The sequence below is a fragment of the Silene latifolia genome, chromosome X, assembly GCF_048544455.1.
Source record: "Silene latifolia isolate original U9 population chromosome X, ASM4854445v1, whole genome shotgun sequence".
Lineage (NCBI taxonomy): Eukaryota > Viridiplantae > Streptophyta > Magnoliopsida > Caryophyllales > Caryophyllaceae > Silene > Silene latifolia.
In genome coordinates this window covers 64009845-64018550 of record NC_133537.1, presented here as the reverse complement: position 1 = coordinate 64018550, position 8706 = coordinate 64009845, and the positions used below count along the sequence as shown (strand labels likewise).

The window sequence follows — 8706 nt, the reverse complement described above, 5'->3', positions numbered from 1 at the left end:
AAATGGTACTCCTACACCACAACATCTAACCGGAAATTTTATTGCCAAGTCCGCCTTCATCCAATTAGTTGAGAGGAGCCAATTTGGGGGGATGCCTAGTGAGGACCCTCATTCTCATATGGAAACCTTTTGCGACTATTGTGATGCTATCTCTCAAACGGGCGTGACTCAAGACCAAATTAGATGGGTCTTATTTCCTTTTTTCCTTAATCGGCACCGCGAAGCAATGGTTGAAGGGCCTTGATAAGGCCACCCTTGGAATAGATTCTTGGAAGAAGTTGGCTCTAGCTTTCTACAAAAAATTCTACCCACCGGAAAAGACTAACATGCTAAGAGCTCAAATTACGGGTTTTAAGCAAAGGGATGAAGAGTCTTTGTATGAAGCTTGGGAGCGGTTCAAGGGAATTTGTCGCTCATGTCCTCACCATGGACTTAGCGAATGGTTTTTGGTGCAACAATTTTGGAATGGTTTATATGAAGATTCTAGGAACATTCTCAATATGGGATCAAATGGAATGTTCACCGAAGTTGATGACAATCAAACATGGAACGAGATTGAGGAAATGGCGGTCCATAACTCACAATATAGTAGACCTCGCAAGGCTACTAGAGGAGGAAAGCATGAAGTGGACTCTGTTACTCAATTGGGTGCTCAACTTAGTGCTCACATTGACACAATCAACTTGAAGTTTGAACAAGCTATGGCTAGACTTGAGGAAAACTCAAAATCATCAAAGCATTATGTTAATGCCATGACGGCATCCTCATCAATCCCAAGTGGGATATGTGAGAATTGTGGAACTTTGGGACATGACCAAGGTGAATGTAGGGGAACAAATGAACAAGTGAATGCTTTCCAAGCATACAAGAGTGGTACCCCTTATTCCAACTTTTACAATGAAAACACCAAATTCCATCCAAATCTCTCATACAAAAGCCAAAATGTTCAAAACCCTCAAACAACATACACTCCACCACCCATGAGAAACCAAAATCAAAGACCCTTTTACAATCAAAACCAAGGTTACCAAAATCAAAATCCATACAATCACCAAAATGACCAAGGTTTTGATGTCCAAAAAGCGGTCCTCCAAATGCAAAAGAATCAACAAGAATTTTTCACTCAAATGCAAAAAGATAGCCAAGCAAAGGAAACCACCATCAACAACATTCTAGCTCACACCAAGATGTTGGAAACACAATTGACTCAACTAGCATCTTCAAGCTCACAAAGACAAAAGGGGCAATTACCACCTCAAAGTAATCCCCCTAGACATGAAACGGTTAGTGCCATTCACTTGAGAAGTGGTACAAGGTATGAAGCACCGAAGAAGAAAGTTGAGGATGAAGTTGTGGAAGCTAGTGAAAAGGAAGGAATTGTGCAAAACTCCAAAGATGGAGAATCATCAAAAGAAGAAAGTCCAAAGAAAAATGAAGACAAGGCCAAGGAGAAGGAGCCCATTGTGATTAGACTCCCTTTTCCAAGTCGTCAAGCCAAGCCCAAATTTGATGATCAACTTGGAAAGTTCATGGAAATTGTGAAGAATTTGGAAGTCTCAATTCCTTTCACGGAATTAATCAATCACGTGCCGGCCTATGCGAAATACATGAAAGATATCCTCACAAAGAAGAAGTCGATCCGGAAACTTGAGACTATCGCCTTCACTAAGGTGAGTAGTGCAATACTTCAAGGGAGTTCACCTCCAAAGTTAAAGGATCCGGGAAGCTTCTCAATACCGTGTACCATTGGCGACACGACGATCAACAAAGCCTTATGTGATCTAGGGGCTAGTGTGAGTGTCATGCCGTACTCGGTGAGTAAAAGGTTGGGGATGGGAGAGCTTAAATGCACCAACATCACACTCCAAATGGCCGATAGATCGACGAAGACACCGTTAGGGATATGGGAAGATGTCCCCGTGCGAATTGGGAAGTTTTTCATCCCGGTGGACTTTGTCATTGTTGATATGGAGGAAGATTCCAATATTCCAATCATCCTAGGAAGACCTTTCCTACACACCGCGGGTGTGGTGATTGATGTGAAATATGGTGAGCTCACTCTAGAAGTGGGAGATGAAAGCATAACTTTTAATCTTGACAAGACTATGAGAGCTCCTCGTTTGCATGAACCATGTTTCATGATTGATCATTATAGCCGAAAGGATGAGAGGAAGAAATCGGAACTCCAATGGAAGAAGAGAATTGAAGATGCTTCATTCAAAGAGCAAGTGAATTGTGACAAGGAGAGCTTGCAAAGCTCATCAAAATCAACCAAGGAAGAAGAGGATGGCCTCATTGGCCAAGAGAAGAAATTGGGAGAGTTGTCTCCATCTAAGCAAGAGATTTTCAATGATCAACTTAATGAAGTTTGTGGTCTTTGGGACGACGAATTTGAAGGGATCTTTAATCCCTACATTGGTAATGCCATCGATCAAGACCAACAAGGGCCAAGGTCTATTGAGAACCTCTACCATGATAATGAACAAGCCTTCGATTACTTTTTCAAGGTGTTGAGCAACATCAACAACACCTTGGACATGCCCCCTTGACATCTCATCAAGAATGAGAGTTTGGTGGAGTCCTCCCTAAACCACCACTTGTAAATATTTCTAACTCCCTAACTTACATTTCAATTCTTGTATTGCATTTTTGTCATCTTTGGATTTTTATTTACTTTGATCAAAATAATTGTTATGTTTGAGAGAAGTGAGGGAGGGACTAACAATTTCAATTGATGTGTAGTGCTTTTAGCTTAGTGTGGGGATGGCTATTGCCTAGGCTATCCATGCCTTAGTAGTGCCCCCACAATGACGAACACAAGACTTGAAGAAAGAATGGAAGAATGGTATGGGAAATGCGGTGTGCACGGATGGAATCAATCCGTGTACACGGGGGGAAGAATCCGAGCGGATTCCGGAGAATCCGCCCGTCTTGAAGAATCCGAGCGTCTTCGCAAAAGACGCCCGTCTGGAATCGAGCTGAATTTTGAAAAATTCTTGATCGTGGATCAATCCGGCGTCCCGAGAAGCAATCCGCCCGTCTTGCAGAATCCGCCCGTCTTGAAAGAAAGACGTCCGTCTTTGCAGCTGAGGAAAAGAAGCAAAATCTTCTGGACTGAAATCCGTCCGTCTTTAAGCAAATCCGCCCGTCCCGTGTTCATCAAATCCGAGCGGATTGTCACCAATCCGCCCGTCTTTAGGCGAATTTTGTAAAGCCCAGAAAGAGCAGAATCCGCACGGATTGGGCGAGAATCCGCACGGATTGCCCTGCAGATCGAAAATTTCGGTCTCTTTAAAACCCCTCCCACCTTCATTCATTCATTCATTCATTCATAAACACTACCCACAACATCAAAACCCTCATCCTCTCCATCAAAAAAACAAAAACCCTCAACAACATTCACCAAATACAAATCAAACCATCCCTCCAACAACAAATCAATCACTCCTTCTTCAACAAAAATCAAAACCAAGCACAAAATCTTCAACCTTTGAGTCAATTTTTGATTTCATAAAGGCAAAGCCTTTCACCTTCAAATCGATTTGGGCATACTACAAATTGAAGATTTTTCATTCTTTTCTTGGTTAGTTCATCAATGGCAAGGACTAAGGGAGCAACAAAGGCAACAAAGGCACCAAAGGCTAAGGCACTCTCACAAAGGCAAAAGGCTCTTCAAACAAAGAAAGCATTGGCTATGGTGGTAGCAACACCAAACTTGGAAGTGCAACAACAACAACAACCTTCTATGGGAGCAACAACACCTTCTACTCCGGTAATTGATCAACTTTTGCATTATCCGGAGGTAACTTTTATTTCTGATACCCATAGAAATACCTTTGTCAAGTTTGCTATGAAGTCATTACAATCCACCAAATTCATTTCTGAAGATACCTTAGAAAAATTGGGTGTTCTTGAGCAAACTAGAGCCTTTTTCAATGCCATGGGGTTGAAGAAATTGTTTGAAACAAAGGAATTGACATACCCCTCCCTTACCTTGGAATTTTTAAGTTCCTTGAAAGTCACCAAAGTTGAGAATAGGGAGAATCTCGAGTTTCGTCTAGCTAATGTTAGTAGACGCATTACCTTTAGGGAATTGAGTGAAATTTTGGGTCTTAGTGATGAACCGAGTTATTTTAAGAGTTATGGAAAGTATGACCCTGAACCTCTTTGGGAGGCAATCTCCGGGAAGAAATTGAGGATTTTCATGCGAGTCGTGCTCTTTTGGTCCACCATCCGGGCATAAGAGTATGGCACAAGGTCGTGGGTAACACCATAATTGCTAGGAAAGATACCAACCATTTCACAAGACTTGATTTTATTCTCCTTGAATCGGCTTTGAATATCGGAAGAGTACACACCAAGCCTTACAATTCTTTGAGGCTCTTGGTAGATAGATGGCTCAACATTGATTGTGGGAAGAAGGGCATGACCGTTATTGTCAATGGCGGCCTAGTCACTATCCTAGCTAAGCACTTTGATCCTAACTTCAATAAGGATAACAAGTACAAAGCAAAGGAGGGTGGCCATCTTGTTGATATGCATACTATGATTCACAAGTTCAAGTGAGTTGCCCATAACCCCCTTGACACTAAGTATGGATGGCTCACTAGTGAAGCTAGATCGTTCACCTTGCCTTCGAAGATTTGTCGTCTAAGCGTCCACCGGACCAATTATCTACTTCCCCTTTCCAAAGAGGCCGAGTATATCATTCAACAACAAAAGGGTGATCTTGAAATGCCCTCCTCTTCCATTGTCATACCACCTTACCCCTTTAAGTATGAAGAGTTCAAGCCGGAAGGAGTTGAAGTTGGGAAAGATTATGTGACTCTTCTCATGCAAGCAATGCACAAGCAAGCCTATGAAGATCGGAAAAATGCCTACTTGGCTCAATATCCACCCCTCCTACACTTAGCTAGGCAATGACTACTTGATCCATCTTGTCCTTTGCCTAGTTAGGCGGATAGAGAAGTCCTATTTCCGGGTGCATCTAGGGTCGTTTTGGGTGACAATGAGGTTGTTGGAAATGATGAAGAAGTTGATGATAATATTGAGGAAGAAGCAAGTGAAGAAGAAAAGGATGGTGAAGATGATGATGGGGAAGATGAGGAAGAAAGTGAAGAAGCAAATGACAAGGGAAGTGGCAATGTGACCACTTCTAATGAGGGAAGTGATGGTGATAGCATGATGGAAGATTAGCAAGCCTTGGAGACTCCTACCCTCTCATGGTTTGTCTATTTCTCTCCTTGTATTTTATATAATTTTGATCATTGTTGGAGTAGTCCTAGCCCCATTAGAGGACTCACACCTCGGTACCATTGAGGTGTTCTCATTCTATTGTTCCCATTTTCAAAATCCAAAATGACAAATTAGTTTCATGCATAGCATAGTGTGTGCATGAACTACACCCATCCTTGGACATTAGCAATAGTGTCTCACTCGATTTGGGGAAGTTAATGCATACACAACGGGAGGTAATCTAAATTATCCTCTCCGTCATAACAAAAACCATGCATCATGTAGTGTAGCTTAGTGTAGATTGCATTTAGTATAGAAATCATGCATCATCTTTGCATAATTTCCATCATTTTGGCCATTGAGGACAATGCCCATATTAGTGTGGGGATGGGAATTCTAACATTTAACTCTTATTCAAAAACCCAAAAAAATTTTGAAAAATAAAAAAAAAATCATAAAAATTTGAAAATTCAAAACCCAAAAACATGTTTATTCCCTTTTGAAGTCTTGTATATACTGTCTTGTATATATTGTGTTTGTTCTATCCTTGTTCACATTGATTGACTACGCCACATTCAAGACATGAGGATATTGAAGACCGCATGGTATGATCTTTCCAATCTCCTTTTTCCTCTTTATGTTGATGACTATGTGGCTTTATTTTGATTGATACGGTATAACAATGTGAACTTAGGACTTGCATTTAGTTTATATGACATATTAGTTGATAGAATCACTTGCATTAGGATGTTTATATTAGTTGCATCATGGCATGTAGTTGCATGTTAGAAATGTTTTGAAAAATGCCTATTTAGGAACTTTGACAAGAGCAACTAAGCCATTACAAATACTTGTTCAACTTAAGACTTTGCCTACTAGAATGGTTGTAAAACACCCTAGATAGTGTCATACTAGTGTCTTTTGACCCATGACCCAAGGCCTAGTCAAGAGTTTGCATGTGAGTCACCTATCCAACCCCGTGATGCGATGTGGACTTGGTTAACTTGTCTAGGTGACCTTGTTTGACCTTGTGGTAAGGCAACCCAAAAATATTTTCTATCAATAAGCTTGAAGTGCTCATTTCAAAGAAATTTTGTCATGTGGAAGTAATGTAATGCCAAGGAAACCTCAAATGTTATGAATTGTTGAAAGTTGAGAAATTTAAGTTGTTTTGATGGAGGCGTACCACTTCGATGTGCTTTGGTTGTGAATTCGGCCGCAAGACAGAGTGGCTATCACCCCGAAAAGCTATTGTCTAGAGGTTAACCGGTTGCCTAATAAGCGATTGGCGAAAGCAAAGGACACTAGCCCGGAAGGGACAAACCCCATCTTAAATTTTTGAAATGTGAAAGTGAAATGAGGACAATTTTGAATACTAGTCATATCCACCCGTTGTGAATAAAGATTTGAGCATTTCATTCCCAAAAAGCCTTTTGTCAAGCCACTTGGTCGAGTTTGGGACGATCCATGACCTCTACTTTTGTAGAGAATTCGAGACTTGTCATGTCATATGCTACTAGCATCATAGGGATCATCATTCCACCACCATCCGATCGCTCTTGACGAAAGCATTTGGAAATTAAGGACGAAAGTAGTCTAGTTTAACACCATTTGGAGGTGATTTAGTGCCATCCTCTTAGACTTAGTAATTTGTTGAACTAGTATTTGTGAAGGATTACATGCTCTTAAATTTGTTCCTCTTTAGTGCCTCCGCCACTTGATGAGGAAGTGGCTATTCTTTTTGTAGATGCATCCATTATGTGTTTTTGTGTGCTTAAAGTTTGGATGTGTCGCCATTTTGGCAAGACCCACCTTGCCTTGCAAGAAGGCATCCTACCTCATGGTTGTCTTGTTGTGAGTTGAAAGGGCGGAGTGAGGCCCGCTAATTGTCTCATATCGGCTATATTATTAGGATAGGTTAGTATTGGTCCTAGTCTTTGTCACCTCTTTACTCGGGACGAGCAAAGGTTCGGTTTGGGGATATTTGATGTGACCATAATTAGCGCATATTTAGCCCCCGAATTAGCCTTGTTCCCATGCTTTTTAGTGCTTATTTGGGTCATTTCTTATCTTTAGTTCTTTGTTTTGCATATTCTTTGAGATTTTGATCCCTTGGTAGGAAAGGAGTAAGAATCTTGCATTTTCATGGCAAAACGAGACTAAATTGATCGAATTCAATGACCAAGAATCAAGGAGAGACAAGATTAGAAGGCCTTTGTACATATTATAGTAGAAGAGCAAAGTTGAGAAAGGATCCTTGAGTCCCCGAGGAAATCCCCAAGGAATTTGTGAAGAAAAGGGAAGAAAAGAAGAAGATTTGTTGCTGACTGACAATCCGAGAGGATTGTCACCAATCCGTCCGTCCTGCAGCAGCACAATCCGAGCGGCTTTGCCTTAATCCGCTCGGATTCCCCCTCCACAATCCGTCCGGATTCCCCTGAATCCGCTCGGATTCCAACGCCAGAATCCGCCCGTCCCGACCTTATTCCGCCTTGATTCCAAAGACAAAGACGGATTGTCTTCTCCAAGCTACGAAGAAAGAAGCCCTTCTCTCGAAAAATACCCCTAACTCCTCCTTGCTCAATCTAAAAAGTGTAATTACTAGTTTAGCCCTTAGTTAACCCTAATGCATCCTCCCTAATTTCCACTATAAATACCCCATTAGTCCAATTAGAGGGGCATGTTCTTCTTATCAATAATTAGTGTAGTTAATATCAATCAAATCTGTCTTTAATATTGTAATCAAGTATTAATCAAGTTTTAATCCAAGTTTTAGTTCTTTAATCTCTCTTTTGTTCATCCTTTATTTTGGGTAATTGAAGATTATTTGGGTTATTGTTGGGAGATTGACAACCATTCAATCAAGCATTCAAGTACTTCTTTTATCTTTGCTTTATTATTGGAATCATTAGTAGGTATAATATCTTAATCCCTTTTAATTATTGTTAATTACTTTCATTTATTCATCATGTTTCATATTGTTGGTATGATTGACAACCTTGCTAGCATGATCAACATGATAATGAGTGAGTAGTCTCTTAGCTAGGGTTAATGGGTGATTAGGGGAAACCAACATGGGGAATGATTCATGCTTAAATTAATGTGCTTTCATGTTTTATTTGCTTGCTTGTTTTGATCTCAACTCATGCACATGTTATATTTGATGAAATGCTAAGCCTATGAATCCTTGCATTTACTATCATCTTCTATCTTTTCAATGAGACTTGTAAGACATAACCCAACTCGAGTCTCATTAGACCATGCATGTTGTTGAGTAGGGAAGACTAAGTCGACTTGTAGGTGTTGTACAATCTAATCGATTCGGCTCCGGGGCCCAAACTTTCCTAGGATTGTAAGATATAACCCAACTCAATCCATCACAACAATAATTGCTAGCTTATAATTTGAGAACATGTTTGTATGATCATATCCCATGATTCCCCTATGATCCCATGACACCCTAGTGCCTTT

The 8706-nt window shown here is 40.6% G+C and overlaps 1 non-coding gene across 1 annotated transcript; it reads right to left on the bottom strand.

Annotated features, from left to right (window-relative positions):
* Nucleotides 1–326: 326 nt before the first annotated feature.
* LOC141624083 (small nucleolar RNA R71) lies at nucleotides 327–433 on the bottom strand. Its single transcript, XR_012533894.1, has one exon. It is a non-coding gene; the product is annotated as a small nucleolar RNA R71 (small nucleolar RNA).
* Between the last annotated feature and the right edge of the window lie 8273 nt (nucleotides 434–8706).